This window comes from Rhinoderma darwinii, unplaced genomic scaffold (assembly GCF_050947455.1).
Source record: "Rhinoderma darwinii isolate aRhiDar2 unplaced genomic scaffold, aRhiDar2.hap1 Scaffold_448, whole genome shotgun sequence".
Classification (NCBI taxonomy): domain Eukaryota; kingdom Metazoa; phylum Chordata; class Amphibia; order Anura; family Rhinodermatidae; genus Rhinoderma; species Rhinoderma darwinii.
Window position 1 is genome coordinate 105073 of NW_027463921.1, and position 15922 is coordinate 120994.

General features: G+C 45.7%; 5 non-coding genes across 5 annotated transcripts; all 5 read left to right on the top strand.

Moving 5' to 3' along the window:
- Positions 1-581: 581 nt before the first annotated feature.
- On the top strand, positions 582-772 carry LOC142716217 (U2 spliceosomal RNA). The gene has a single exon (XR_012871475.1). It is a non-coding gene; the product is annotated as a U2 spliceosomal RNA (small nuclear RNA).
- A 1284-nt stretch (positions 773-2056) lies between these two features.
- On the top strand, positions 2057-2247 carry LOC142716218 (U2 spliceosomal RNA). The gene has a single exon (XR_012871476.1). It is a non-coding gene; the product is annotated as a U2 spliceosomal RNA (small nuclear RNA).
- Positions 2248-3531: 1284 nt separating this feature from the next.
- On the top strand, positions 3532-3722 carry LOC142716219 (U2 spliceosomal RNA). Its single transcript, XR_012871477.1, has one exon. It is a non-coding gene; the product is annotated as a U2 spliceosomal RNA (small nuclear RNA).
- Positions 3723-5014: 1292 nt separating this feature from the next.
- Positions 5015-5205, top strand: LOC142716298 (U2 spliceosomal RNA). Its single transcript, XR_012871548.1, has one exon. It is a non-coding gene; the product is annotated as a U2 spliceosomal RNA (small nuclear RNA).
- Positions 5206-6485: 1280 nt separating this feature from the next.
- Positions 6486-6676, top strand: LOC142716299 (U2 spliceosomal RNA). The gene has a single exon (XR_012871549.1). It is a non-coding gene; the product is annotated as a U2 spliceosomal RNA (small nuclear RNA).
- Positions 6677-15922: the final 9246 nt, after the last annotated feature.

The following is a 15922-nucleotide window of genomic DNA, read 5'->3' on the forward strand; positions in this document are numbered from 1 at the left end:
AGCTGTGCAAAAAAAAGACAGCCTGGCGGCCGGCTGTTGCAGTGTTGCCCTCTCAGGCAACACTGAGTGACTGACTGAGCCTCACCGTCTTATATAAAGTTCAGACGGAACTTTGCACGTGTCATAGTGGAGCCCTCAGGATTCCAGAGCCAGCTTTCTGACATCATAATGGGGCCTCAGAGATAAAAGCCTGGGCCCAGGCAGTGTTGGTCAGTGCTGCTCAGCAGGCAGCACTGGACTGGACTGGATTACAGCTGATACAAGGTGTGAAGGAACAAGGGGTGGCTGTGGGCATGCACTTGCTGCCGCTGCCAGTGTTTATCTGCATGGCAGCAGGGCATTTGGGCGTTGCCAGGAAGGCGTTTTTATGTAGATTCCTCCTCTTTCAGCACTGCATTGTGGTGCAAGCAAAAGAAGCAAATCCTGTCTGGCTTCCTCTCCGGCCTTTATTCACCTCCCGTGTAGCTGTGAGTGTGTGAGCCTGCAGGGCCCCATGGAATTGCCTAGAAGTAGGCTGAATCGCTGCAAGGGCTGAACAGCAGTATCGGGCAGGCTCGGGCAACGCGCGGCCCGTTCGGGTTATCGCTTCTCGGCCTTTTGGCTAAGATCAAGTGTAGTATCTGTTCTTATCAGTTTAATATCTGATACGTCCCCTATCTGGGGACCATATATTAAATGGATTTTTAGAACAGGGAGATGGAAATAGAGCTTGCTCTGTCCACTCCACGCATTGACCTGGTATTGCAGTATTTCCAGGACCGGTGCACCCTTTCCTTATGTGTTGACTAAAAGCAGATTCCAAAAGTGTTTTTTGTCTTTGCTATTGTTTCTGTCTTTCTGAAGGGATCTCCCCTTTTAATCCCATTATTTCAACACCTGTTGGACAATGCATGAGTGATAATGAGCTCATTGATTAAATGCAATTAATGAATAGATTGCCACCTCTTGTTGTGTGTCGTCTGTGTTTCTGTGTTTCCGGCATTTCACATTGGAACACCTCATTCACCTTCCTTGTCTTCTCTCCGCCCTCCCTTTTAGGTAAGTTAAAGAGCTGCACCTGAGCCAGCCACTGATTGATTGATTGATTGATTGATTGATTGATTGATTGATTGATTGATGCAGCACAACAGTCAAATAGTGGAGTGGAGTAGGGGAACAGCAAACAGCCAATAAAGCAGCCCGCCCGCTCGCCTGCCCGCCACAATGGACCTACCTGTGTACACTAGATGGATGTGATGGAATGTACTGTCGTCCCTACATTTCAAGAAGAAGTAAGAATTGCAGTTGCAAGAAAGCCTTGCTTGCCTACAAAGAGAGCAGCAATTTGGATTTGTTACTATGTTACCTAGAAGAATAACAAACTGTGCAAGGATGGAGGTTGTAGGAGCAAGGAGAAGTTGTCTGTAAAGTTGGTGGATGCCTATTTTCCATTTTGCAGTCCCTTGTCTCCCTCTTGTGGCCTCCTGGAGGCAACTAGCTGTGCAAAAAAAAGACAGCCTGGCGGCCGGCTGTTGCAGTGTTGCCCTCTCAGGCAACACTGAGTGACTGACTGAGCCTCACCGTCTTATATAAAGTTCAGACGGAACTTTGCACGTGTCATAGTGGAGCCCTCAGGATTCCAGAGCCAGCTTTCTGACATCATAATGGGGCCTCAGAGATAAAAGCCTGGGCCCAGGCAGTGTTGGTCAGTGCTGCTCAGCAGGCAGCACTGGACTGGACTGGATTACAGCTGATACAAGGTGTGAAGGAACAAGGGGTGGCTGTGGGCATGCACTTGCTGCCGCTGCCAGTGTTTATCTGCATGGCAGCAGGGCATTTGGGCGTTGCCAGGAAGGCGTTTTTATGTAGATTCCTCCTCTTTCAGCACTGCATTGTGGTGCAAGCAAAAGAAGCAAATCCTGTCTGGCTTCCTCTCCGGCCTTTATTCACCTCCCGTGTAGCTGTGAGTGTGTGAGCCTGCAGGGCCCCATGGAATTGCCTAGAAGTAGGCTGAATCGCTGCAAGGGCTGAACAGCAGTATCGGGCAGGCTCGGGCAACGCGCGGCCCGTTCGGGTTATCGCTTCTCGGCCTTTTGGCTAAGATCAAGTGTAGTATCTGTTCTTATCAGTTTAATATCTGATACGTCCCCTATCTGGGGACCATATATTAAATGGATTTTTAGAACAGGGAGATGGAAATAGAGCTTGCTCTGTCCACTCCACGCATTGACCTGGTATTGCAGTATTTCCAGGACCGGTGCACCCTTTCCTTATGTGTTGACTAAAAGCAGATTCCAAAAGTGTTTTTTGTCTTTGCTATTGTTTCTGTCTTTCTGAAGGGATCTCCCCTTTTAATCCCATTATTTCAACACCTGTTGGACAATGCATGAGTGATAATGAGCTCATTGATTAAATGCAATTAATGAATAGATTGCCACCTCTTGTTGTGTGTCGTCTGTGTTTCTGTGTTTCCGGCATTTCACATTGGAACACCTCATTCACCTTCCTTGTCTTCTCTCCGCCCTCCCTTTTAGGTAAGTTAAAGAGCTGCACCTGAGCCAGCCACTGATTGATTGATTGATTGATTGATTGATTGATTGATTGATTGATTAATGCAGCACAACAGTCAAATAGTGGAGTGGAGTAGGGGAACAGCAAACAGCCAATAAAGCAGCCCGCCCGCTCGCCTGCCCGCCACAATGGACCTACCTGTGTACACTAGATGGATGTGATGGAATGTACTGTCGTCCCTACATTTCAAGAAGAAGTAAGAATTGCAGTTGCAACAAAGCCTTGCTTGCCTACAAAGAGAGCAGCAATTTGGATTTGTTACTATGTTACCTAGAAGAATAACAAACTGTGCAAGGATGGAGGTTGTAGGAGCAAGGAGAAGTTGTCTGTAAAGTTGGTGGATGCCTATTTTCCATTTTGCAGTCCCTTGTCTCCCTCTTGTGGCCTCCTGGAGGCAACTAGCTGTGCAAAAAAAAGACAGCCTGGCGGCCGGCTGTTGCAGTGTTGCCCTCTCAGGCAACACTGAGTGACTGACTGAGCCTCACCGTCTTATATAAAGTTCAGACGGAACTTTGCACGTGTCATAGTGGAGCCCTCAGGATTCCAGAGCCAGCTTTCTGACATCATAATGGGGCCTCAGAGATAAAAGCCTGGGCCCAGGCAGTGTTGGTCAGTGCTGCTCAGCAGGCAGCACTGGACTGGACTGGATTACAGCTGATACAAGGTGTGAAGGAACAAGGGGTGGCTGTGGGCATGCACTTGCTGCCGCTGCCAGTGTTTATCTGCATGGCAGCAGGGCATTTGGGCGTTGCCAGGAAGGCGTTTTTATGTAGATTCCTCCTCTTTCAGCACTGCATTGTGGTGCAAGCAAAAGAAGCAAATCCTGTCTGGCTTCCTCTCCGGCCTTTATTCACCTCCCGTGTAGCTGTGAGTGTGTGAGCCTGCAGGGCCCCATGGAATTGCCTAGAAGTAGGCTGAATCGCTGCAAGGGCTGAACAGCAGTATCGGGCAGGCTCGGGCAACGCGCGGCCCGTTCGGGTTATCGCTTCTCGGCCTTTTGGCTAAGATCAAGTGTAGTATCTGTTCTTATCAGTTTAATATCTGATACGTCCCCTATCTGGGGACCATATATTAAATGGATTTTTAGAACAGGGAGATGGAAATAGAGCTTGCTCTGTCCACTCCACGCATTGACCTGGTATTGCAGTATTTCCAGGACCGGTGCACCCTTTCCTTATGTGTTGACTAAAAGCAGATTCCAAAAGTGTTTTTTGTCTTTGCTATTGTTTCTGTCTTTCTGAAGGGATCTCCCCTTTTAATCCCATTATTTCAACACCTGTTGGACAATGCATGAGTGATAATGAGCTCATTGATTAAATGCAATTAATGAATAGATTGCCACCTCTTGTTGTGTGTCGTCTGTGTTTCTGTGTTTCCGGCATTTCACATTGGAACACCTCATTCACCTTCCTTGTCTTCTCTCCGCCCTCCCTTTTAGGTAAGTTAAAGAGCTGCACCTGAGCCAGCCACTGATTGATTGATTGATTGATTGATTGATTGATTGATTGATTGATTGATTGATTGATGCAGCACAACAGTCAAATAGTGGAGTGGAGTAGGGGAACAGCAAACAGCCAATAAAGCAGCCCGCCCGCTCGCCTGCCCGCCACAATGGACCTACCTGTGTACACTAGATGGATGTGATGGAATGTACTGTCGTCCCTACATTTCAAGAAGAAGTAAGAATTGCAGTTGCAACAAAGCCTTGCTTGCCTACAAAGAGAGCAGCAATTTGGATTTGTTACTATGTTACCTAGAAGAATAACAAACTGTGCAAGGATGGAGGTTGTAGGAGCAAGGAGAAGTTGTCTGTAAAGTTGGTGGATGCCTATTTTCCATTTTGCAGTCCCTTGTCTCCCTCTTGTGGCCTCCTGGAGGCAACTAGCTGTGCAAAAAAAAGACAGCCTGGCGGCCGGCTGTTGCAGTGTTGCCCTCTCAGGCAACACTGAGTGACTGACTGAGCCTCACCGTCTTATATAAAGTTCAGACGGAACTTTGCACGTGTCATAGTGGAGCCCTCAGGATTCCAGAGCCAGCTTTCTGACATCATAATGGGGCCTCAGAGATAAAAGCCTGGGCCCAGGCAGTGTTGGTCAGTGCTGCTCAGCAGGCAGCACTGGACTGGACTGGATTACAGCTGATACAAGGTGTGAAGGAACAAGGGGTGGCTGTGGGCATGCACTTGCTGCCGCTGCCAGTGTTTATCTGCATGGCAGCAGGGCATTTGGGCGTTGCCAGGAAGGCGTTTTTATGTAGATTCCTCCTCTTTCAGCACTGCATTGTGGTGCAAGCAAAAGAAGCAAATCCTGTCTGGCTTCCTCTCCGGCCTTTATTCACCTCCCGTGTAGCTGTGAGTGTGTGAGCCTGCAGGGCCCCATGGAATTGCCTAGAAGTAGGCTGAATCGCTGCAAGGGCTGAACAGCAGTATCGGGCAGGCTCGGGCAACGCGCGGCCCGTTCGGGTTATCGCTTCTCTGCCTTTTGGCTAAGATCAAGTGTAGTATCTGTTCTTATCAGTTTAATATCTGATACGTCCCCTATCTGGGGACCATATATTAAATGGATTTTTAGAACAGGGAGATGGAAATAGAGCTTGCTCTGTCCACTCCACGCATTGACCTGGTATTGCAGTATTTCCAGGACCGGTGCACCCTTTCCTTATGTGTTGACTAAAAGCAGATTCCAAAAGTGTTTTTTGTCTTTGCTATTGTTTCTGTCTTTCTGAAGGGATCTCCCCTTTTAATCCCATTATTTCAACACCTGTTGGACAATGCATGAGTGATAATGAGCTCATTGATTAAATGCAATTAATGAATAGATTGCCACCTCTTGTTGTGTGTCGTCTGTGTTTCTGTGTTTCCGGCATTTCACATTGGAACACCTCATTCACCTTCCTTGTCTTCTCTCCGCCCTCCCTTTTAGGTAAGTTAAAGAGCTGCACCTGAGCCAGCCACTGATTGATTGATTGATTGATTGATTGATTGATTGATTGATTGATGCAGCACAACAGTCAAATAGTGGAGTGGAGTAGGGGAACAGCAAACAGCCAATAAAGCAGCTCGCCCGCTCGCCTGCCCGCCACAATGGACCTACCTGTGTACACTAGATGGATGTGATGGAATGTACTGTCGTCCCTACATTTCAAGAAGAAGTAAGAATTGCAGTTGCAACAAAGCCTTGCTTGCCTACAAAGAGAGCAGCAATTTGGATTTGTTACTATGTTACCTAGAAGAATAACAAACTGTGCAAGGATGGAGGTTGTAGGAGCAAGGAGAAGTTGTCTGTAAAGTTGGTGGATGCCTATTTTCCATTTTGCAGTCCCTTGTCTCCCTCTTGTGGCCTCCTGGAGGCAACTAGCTGTGCAAAAAAAAGACAGCCTGGCGGCCGGCTGTTGCAGTGTTGCCCTCTCAGGCAACACTGAGTGACTGACTGAGCCTCACCGTCTTATATAAAGTTCAGACGGAACTTTGCACGTGTCATAGTGGAGCCCTCAGGATTCCAGAGCCAGCTTTCTGACATCATAATGGGGCCTCAGAGATAAAAGCCTGGGCCCAGGCAGTGTTGGTCAGTGCTGCTCAGCAGGCAGCACTGGACTGGACTGGATTACAGCTGATACAAGGTGTGAAGGAACAAGGGGTGGCTGTGGGCATGCACTTGCTGCCGCTGCCAGTGTTTATCTGCATGGCAGCAGGGCATTTGGGCGTTGCCAGGAAGGCGTTTTTATGTAGATTCCTCCTCTTTCAGCACTGCATTGTGGTGCAAGCAAAAGAAGCAAATCCTGTCTGGCTTCCTCTCCGGCCTTTATTCACCTCCCGTGTAGCTGTGAGTGTGTGAGCCTGCAGGGCCCCATGGAATTGCCTAGAAGTAGGCTGAATCGCTGCAAGGGCTGAACAGCAGTATCGGGCAGGCTCGGGCAACGCGCGGCCCGTTCGGGTTATCGCTTCTCTGCCTTTTGGCTAAGATCAAGTGTAGTATCTGTTCTTATCAGTTTAATATCTGATACGTCCCCTATCTGGGGACCATATATTAAATGGATTTTTAGAACAGGGAGATGGAAATAGAGCTTGCTCTGTCCACTCCACGCATTGACCTGGTATTGCAGTATTTCCAGGACCGGTGCACCCTTTCCTTATGTGTTGACTAAAAGCAGATTCCAAAAGTGTTTTTTGTCTTTGCTATTGTTTCTGTCTTTCTGAAGGGATCTCCCCTTTTAATCCCATTATTTCAACACCTGTTGGACAATGCATGAGTGATAATGAGCTCATTGATTAAATGCAATTAATGAATAGATTGCCACCTCTTGTTGTGTGTCGTCTGTGTTTCTGTGTTTCCGGCATTTCACATTGGAACACCTCATTCACCTTCCTTGTCTTCTCTCCGCCCTCCCTTTTAGGTAAGTTAAAGAGCTGCACCTGAGCCAGCCACTGATTGATTGATTGATTGATTGATTGATTGATTGATTGATTGATTGATTGATTGATTGATTGATGCAGCACAACAGTCAAATAGTGGAGTGGAGTAGGGGAACAGCAAACAGCCAATAAAGCAGCCCGCCCGCTCGCCTGCCCGCCACAATGGACCTACCTGTGTACACTAGATGGATGTGATGGAATGTACTGTCGTCCCTACATTTCAAGAAGAAGTAAGAATTGCAGTTGCAACAAAGCCTTGCTTGCCTACAAAGAGAGCAGCAATTTGGATTTGTTACTATGTTACCTAGAAGAATAACAAACTGTGCAAGGATGGAGGTTGTAGGAGCAAGGAGAAGTTGTCTGTAAAGTTGGTGGATGCCTATTTTCCATTTTGCAGTCCCTTGTCTCCCTCTTGTGGCCTCCTGGAGGCAACTAGCTGTGCAAAAAAAAGACAGCCTGGCGGCCGGCTGTTGCAGTGTTGCCCTCTCAGGCAACACTGAGTGACTGACTGAGCCTCACCGTCTTATATAAAGTTCAGACGGAACTTTGCACGTGTCATAGTGGAGCCCTCAGGATTCCAGAGCCAGCTTTCTGACATCATAATGGGGCCTCAGAGATAAAAGCCTGGGCCCAGGCAGTGTTGGTCAGTGCTGCTCAGCAGGCAGCACTGGACTGGACTGGATTACAGCTGATACAAGGTGTGAAGGAACAAGGGGTGGCTGTGGGCATGCACTTGCTGCCGCTGCCAGTGTTTATCTGCATGGCAGCAGGGCATTTGGGCGTTGCCAGGAAGGCGTTTTTATGTAGATTCCTCCTCTTTCAGCACTGCATTGTGGTGCAAGCAAAAGAAGCAAATCCAGAAGAGGCTGGACGCAGCTGCAGGCTTAAGGGAAGCCGACATGACCGTCCTGGTAGGGAAAGGGTTAATGTTACGAGGTCAGGGAAAGTTGAAGGAGCTGAAGGAGGGACGGGGAGGAGTTAAGGGGGGCGGGGGGGCCGTTACTGCGCTTCCCGCTGTTTCTCGGCATTGAGCCGGAAGCAGCGGGAGGAGTAACACACAGTAAGCAAAGCTCCCCGTTGCCCGGTTTTTTAGTAATGGCAGAGGCCTTGATTTTAGAGCGGCTGCGCGCCGCTGCTGTGCACCACGGTCCCGGATGGCTGGAGGAGACCGTGGCTGCATTAACGCGGATCCCGGACGCCGTTTCGCCACGTCGGGCACGGCGTTCGGGGTCTGTTGTAAGGGACATCAAAACCACAAAAAAGGCCATACTCACTAGGTAGGTGGGTGGGTGAAAACCCGTTCCCATCAGGACGCAGACGGGTCAAAGAATGCTGCAGAAGGAGTGTGCATTAAGTAGTGATAGCCCCTCCCACTAGTCTTGAGGGGAGTGGCGGACTAAGTGCTCAAAGGTGTGCGATAAATGAGTGTCAGTGTAGTGCTAGGGTGTGAATGGATGGTAAAAAATAAATATGTATGTATGAAAGTGTGTAATAATGTAAAAAAAAAAAAAAAAAAAAATATAAATAAATAAATAAATAAATGTGATAAATAGGGGTCAGTGCTGTGAATAGTACATGGGGTGTCAGTACTATGTGTAATACGTGGAGGGATAATGTGCTGGTCGTCAGGCATGGCGTATCTTGCCGAATAACAGCCTATTTGTAACGCCGCTAGTGTTAGCTAAAGCGGGCTGCTCTGCATTCCAAACCAAACGCCAGCACATCATGCCCTCCCAGCATATAAGACCCGGCTGCGTCCTGAAAAAAAGTGTAGTATACGTAGTAAGAAATATCCATGAAACATGGGGTATTAGTTGTTATTTTGGCCAAAATACGCAAAGCTCGCAACCCAACGTCAAGGGTCCCCAGTGCCTTGCGAGTCCCTAACCAGAACTTTTCGTTCCTAATTTAAAAACACAAACAGAAAAAATGGGACATAAAGATCATCAAAACCACAAAAAAGGCCATACTCACTAGGTAGGTGGGTGGGTGAAAACCCGTTCCCATCAGGACGCAGACGGGTCAAAGAATGCTGCAGAAGGAGTGTGCATTAAGTAGTGATAGCCCCTCCCACTAGTCTTGAGGGGAGTGGCGGACTAAGTGCTCAAAGGTGTGCGATAAATGAGTGTCAGTGTAGTGCTAGGGTGTGAATGGATGGTAAAAAATAAATATGTATGTATGAAAGTGTGTAATAATGTAAAAAAAAAAAAAAAAAATAAATAAATAAATAAATAAATGTGATAAATAGGGGTCAGTGCTGTGAATAGTACATGGGGTGTCAGTACTATGTGTAATACGTGGAGGGATAATGTGCTGGTCGTCAGGCATGGCGTATCTTGCCGAATAACAGCCTATTTGTAACGCCGCTAGTGTTAGCTAAAGCGGGCTGCTCTGCATTCCAAACCAAACGCCAGCACATCATGCCCTCCCAGCATATAAGACCCGGCTGCGTCCTGAAAAAAAGTGTAGTATACGTAGTAAGAAATATCCATGAAACATGGGGTATTAGTTGTTATTTTGGCCAAAATACGCAAAGCTCGCAACCCAACGTCAAGGGTCCCCAGTGCCTTGCGAGTCCCTAACCAGAACTTTTCGTTCCTAATTTAAAAACACAAACAGAAAAAATGGGACATAAAGATCATCAAAACCACAAAAAAGGCCATACTCACTAGGTAGGTGGGTGGGTGAAAACCCGTTCCCATCAGGACGCAGACGGGTCAAAGAATGCTGCAGAAGGAGTGTGCATTAAGTAGTGATAGCCCCTCCCACTAGTCTTGAGGGGAGTGGCGGACTAAGTGCTCAAAGGTGTGCGATAAATGAGTGTCAGTGTAGTGCTAGGGTGTGAATGGATGGTAAAAAATAAATATGTATGTATGAAAGTGTGTAATAATGTAAAAAAAAAAAAAAAAAAAAAAAAAAAAATAAATAAATAAATAAATAAATAAATGTGATAAATAGGGGTCAGTGCTGTGAATAGTACATGGGGTGTCAGTACTATGTGTAATACGTGGAGGGATAATGTGCTGGTCGTCAGGCATGGCGTATCTTGCCGAATAACAGCCTATTTGTAACGCCGCTAGTGTTAGCTAAAGCGGGCTGCTCTGCATTCCAAACCAAACGCCAGCACATCATGCCCTCCCAGCATATAAGACCCGGCTGCGTCCTGAAAAAAAGTGTAGTATACGTAGTAAGAAATATCCATGAAACATGGGGTATTAGTTGTTATTTTGGCCAAAATACGCAAAGCTCGCAACCCAACGTCAAGGGTCCCCAGTGCCTTGCGAGTCCCTAACCAGAACTTTTCGTTCCTAATTTAAAAACACAAACAGAAAAAATGGGACATAAAGATCATCAAAACCACAAAAAAGGCCATACTCACTAGGTAGGTGGGTGGGTGAAAACCCGTTCCCATCAGGACGCAGACGGGTCAAAGAATGCTGCAGAAGGAGTGTGCATTAAGTAGTGATAGCCCCTCCCACTAGTCTTGAGGGGAGTGGCGGACTAAGTGCTCAAAGGTGTGCGATAAATGAGTGTCAGTGTAGTGCTAGGGTGTGAATGGATGGTAAAAAATAAATATGTATGTATGAAAGTGTGTAATAATGTAAAAAAAAAAAAAAAAAAAAAAAAAAAAAAATAAATAAATGTGATAAATAGGGGTCAGTGCTGTGAATAGTACATGGGGTGTCAGTACTATGTGTAATACGTGGAGGGATAATGTGCTGGTCGTCAGGCATGGCGTATCTTGCCGAATAACAGCCTATTTGTAACGCCGCTAGTGTTAGCTAAAGCGGGCTGCTCTGCATTCCAAACCAAACGCCAGCACATCATGCCCTCCCAGCATATAAGACCCGGCTGCGTCCTGAAAAAAAGTGTAGTATACGTAGTAAGAAATATCCATGAAACATGGGGTATTAGTTGTTATTTTGGCCAAAATACGCAAAGCTCGCAACCCAACGTCAAGGGTCCCCAGTGCCTTGCGAGTCCCTAACCAGAACTTTTCGTTCCTAATTTAAAAACACAAACAGAAAAAATGGGACATAAAGATCATCAAAACCACAAAAAAGGCCATACTCACTAGGTAGGTGGGTGGGTGAAAACCCGTTCCCATCAGGACGCAGACGGGTCAAAGAATGCTGCAGAAGGAGTGTGCATTAAGTAGTGATAGCCCCTCCCACTAGTCTTGAGGGGAGTGGCGGACTAAGTGCTCAAAGGTGTGCGATAAATGAGTGTCAGTGTAGTGCTAGGGTGTGAATGGATGGTAAAAAATAAATATGTATGTATGAAAGTGTGTAATAATGTAAAAAAAAAAAAAAAAAAAAAAAAAAAATAAATAAATAAATAAATAAATGTGATAAATAGGGGTCAGTGCTGTGAATAGTACATGGGGTGTCAGTACTATGTGTAATACGTGGAGGGATAATGTGCTGGTCGTCAGGCATGGCGTATCTTGCCGAATAACAGCCTATTTGTAACGCCGCTAGTGTTAGCTAAAGCGGGCTGCTCTGCATTCCAAACCAAACGCCAGCACATCATGCCCTCCCAGCATATAAGACCCGGCTGCGTCCTGAAAAAAAGTGTAGTATACGTAGTAAGAAATATCCATGAAACATGGGGTATTAGTTGTTATTTTGGCCAAAATACGCAAAGCTCGCAACCCAACGTCAAGGGTCCCCAGTGCCTTGCGAGTCCCTAACCAGAACTTTTCGTTCCTAATTTAAAAACACAAACAGAAAAAATGGGACATAAAGATCATCAAAACCACAAAAAAGGCCATACTCACTAGGTAGGTGGGTGGGTGAAAACCCGTTCCCATCAGGACGCAGACGGGTCAAAGAATGCTGCAGAAGGAGTGTGCATTAAGTAGTGATAGCCCCTCCCACTAGTCTTGAGGGGAGTGGCGGACTAAGTGCTCAAAGGTGTGCGATAAATGAGTGTCAGTGTAGTGCTAGGGTGTGAATGGATGGTAAAAAATAAATATGTATGTATGAAAGTGTGTAATAATGTAAAAAAAAAAAAAATAAATAAATAAATAAATAAATAAATGTGATAAATAGGGGTCAGTGCTGTGAATAGTACATGGGGTGTCAGTACTATGTGTAATACGTGGAGGGATAATGTGCTGGTCGTCAGGCATGGCGTATCTTGCCGAATAACAGCCTATTTGTAACGCCGCTAGTGTTAGCTAAAGCGGGCTGCTCTGCATTCCAAACCAAACGCCAGCACATCATGCCCTCCCAGCATATAAGACCCGGCTGCGTCCTGAAAAAAAGTGTAGTATACGTAGTAAGAAATATCCATGAAACATGGGGTATTAGTTGTTATTTTGGCCAAAATACGCAAAGCTCGCAACCCAACGTCAAGGGTCCCCAGTGCCTTGCGAGTCCCTAACCAGAACTTTTCGTTCCTAATTTAAAAACACAAACAGAAAAAATGGGACATAAAGATCATCAAAACCACAAAAAAGGCCATACTCACTAGGTAGGTGGGTGGGTGAAAACCCGTTCCCATCAGGACGCAGACGGGTCAAAGAATGCTGCAGAAGGAGTGTGCATTAAGTAGTGATAGCCCCTCCCACTAGTCTTGAGGGGAGTGGCGGACTAAGTGCTCAAAGGTGTGCGATAAATGAGTGTCAGTGTAGTGCTAGGGTGTGAATGGATGGTAAAAAATAAATATGTATGTATGAAAGTGTGTAATAATGTAAAAAAAAAAAAAAAAAAAATAAATAAATAAATGTGATAAATAGGGGTCAGTGCTGTGAATAGTACATGGGGTGTCAGTACTATGTGTAATACGTGGAGGGATAATGTGCTGGTCGTCAGGCATGGCGTATCTTGCCGAATAACAGCCTATTTGTAACGCCGCTAGTGTTAGCTAAAGCGGGCTGCTCTGCATTCCAAACCAAACGCCAGCACATCATGCCCTCCCAGCATATAAGACCCGGCTGCGTCCTGAAAAAAAGTGTAGTATACGTAGTAAGAAATATCCATGAAACATGGGGTATTAGTTGTTATTTTGGCCAAAATACGCAAAGCTCGCAACCCAACGTCAAGGGTCCCCAGTGCCTTGCGAGTCCCTAACCAGAACTTTTCGTTCCTAATTTAAAAACACAAACAGAAAAAATGGGACATAAAGATCATCAAAACCACAAAAAAGGCCATACTCACTAGGTAGGTGGGTGGGTGAAAACCCGTTCCCATCAGGACGCAGACGGGTCAAAGAATGCTGCAGAAGGAGTGTGCATTAAGTAGTGATAGCCCCTCCCACTAGTCTTGAGGGGAGTGGCGGACTAAGTGCTCAAAGGTGTGCGATAAATGAGTGTCAGTGTAGTGCTAGGGTGTGAATGGATGGTAAAAAATAAATATGTATGTATGAAAGTGTGTAATAATGTAAAAAAAAAAATAAAAAAAAAAAAAAAAAAAAAAAAAAATAAATAAATAAATAAATAAATGTGATAAATAGGGGTCAGTGCTGTGAATAGTACATGGGGTGTCAGTACTATGTGTAATACGTGGAGGGATAATGTGCTGGTCGTCAGTTCTGGTTAGGGACTCGCAAGGCACTGGGGACCCTTGACGTTGGGTTGCGAGCTTTGCGTATTTTGGCCAAAATAACAACTAATACCCCATGTTTCATGGATATTTCTTACTACGTATACTACACTTTTTTTCAGGACGCAGCCGGGTCTTATATGCTGGGAGGGCATGATGTGCTGGCGTTTGGTTTGGAATGCAGAGCAGCCCGCTTTAGCTAACACTAGCGGCGTTACAAATAGGCTGTTATTCGGCAAGATACGCCATGCCTGACGACCAGCACATTATCCCTCCACGTATTACACATAGTACTGACACCCCATGTACTATTCACAGCACTGACCCCTATTTATCACATTTATTTATTTATTTATTTATTTTTTTTTTTTTTTTTACATTATTACACACTTTCATACATACATATTTATTTTTTACCATCCATTCACACCCTAGCACTACACTGACACTCATTTATCGCACACCTTTGAGCACTTAGTCCGCCACTCCCCTCAAGACTAGTGGGAGGGGCTATCACTACTTAATGCACACTCCTTCTGCAGCATTCTTTGACCCGTCTGCGTCCTGATGGGAACGGGTTTTCACCCACCCACCTACCTAGTGAGTATGGCCTTTTTTGTGGTTTTGATGATCTTTATGTCCCATTTTTTCTGTTTGTGTTTTTAAATTAGGAACGAAAAGTTCTGGTTAGGGACTCGCAAGGCACTGGGGACCCTTGACGTTGGGTTGCGAGCTTTGCGTATTTTGGCCAAAATAACAACTAATACCCCATGTTTCATGGATATTTCTTACTACGTATACTACACTTTTTTTCAGGACGCAGCCGGGTCTTATATGCTGGGAGGGCATGATGTGCTGGCGTTTGGTTTGGAATGCAGAGCAGCCCGCTTTAGCTAACACTAGCGGCGTTACAAATAGGCTGTTATTCGGCAAGATACGCCATGCCTGACGACCAGCACATTATCCCTCCACGTATTACACATAGTACTGACACCCCATGTACTATTCACAGCACTGACCCCTATTTATCACATTTATTTATTTATTTATTTATTTTTTTTTTTTTTTTACATTATTACACACTTTCATACATACATATTTATTTTTTACCATCCATTCACACCCTAGCACTACACTGACACTCATTTATCGCACACCTTTGAGCACTTAGTCCGCCACTCCCCTCAAGACTAGTGGGAGGGGCTATCACTACTTAATGCACACTCCTTCTGCAGCATTCTTTGACCCGTCTGCGTCCTGATGGGAACGGGTTTTCACCCACCCACCTACCTAGTGAGTATGGCCTTTTTTGTGGTTTTGATGATCTTTATGTCCCATTTTTTCTGTTTGTGTTTTTAAATTAGGAACGAAAAGTTCTGGTTAGGGACTCGCAAGGCACTGGGGACCCTTGACGTTGGGTTGCGAGCTTTGCGTATTTTGGCCAAAATAACAACTAATACCCCATGTTTCATGGATATTTCTTACTACGTATACTACACTTTTTTTCAGGACGCAGCCGGGTCTTATATGCTGGGAGGGCATGATGTGCTGGCGTTTGGTTTGGAATGCAGAGCAGCCCGCTTTAGCTAACACTAGCGGCGTTACAAATAGGCTGTTATTCGGCAAGATACGCCATGCCTGACGACCAGCACATTATCCCTCCACGTATTACACATAGTACTGACACCCCATGTACTATTCACAGCACTGACCCCTATTTATCACATTTATTTATTTATTTATTTATTTATTTTTTTTTTTACATTATTACACACTTTCATACATACATATTTATTTTTTACCATCCATTCACACCCTAGCACTACACTGACACTCATTTATCGCACACCTTTGAGCACTTAGTCCGCCACTCCCCTCAAGACTAGTGGGAGGGGCTATCACTACTTAATGCACACTCCTTCTGCAGCATTCTTTGACCCGTCTGCGTCCTGATGGGAACGGGTTTTCACCCACCCACCTACCTAGTGAGTATGGCCTTTTTTGTGGTTTTGATGATCTTTATGTCCCATTTTTTCTGTTTGTGTTTTTAAATTAGGAACGAAAAGTTCTGGTTAGGGACTCGCAAGGCACTGGGGACCCTTGACGTTGGGTTGCGAGCTTTGCGTATTTTGGCCAAAATAACAACTAATACCCCATGTTTCATGGATATTTCTTACTACGTATACTACACTTTTTTTCAGGACGCAGCCGGGTCTTATATGCTGGGAGGGCATGATGTGCTGGCGTTTGGTTTGGAATGCAGAGCAGCCCGCTTTAGCTAACACTAGCGGCGTTACAAATAGGCTGTTATTCGGCAAGATACGCCATGCCTGACGACCAGCACATTATCCCTCCACGTATTACACATAGTACTGACACCCCATGTACTATTCACAGCACTGACCCCTATTTA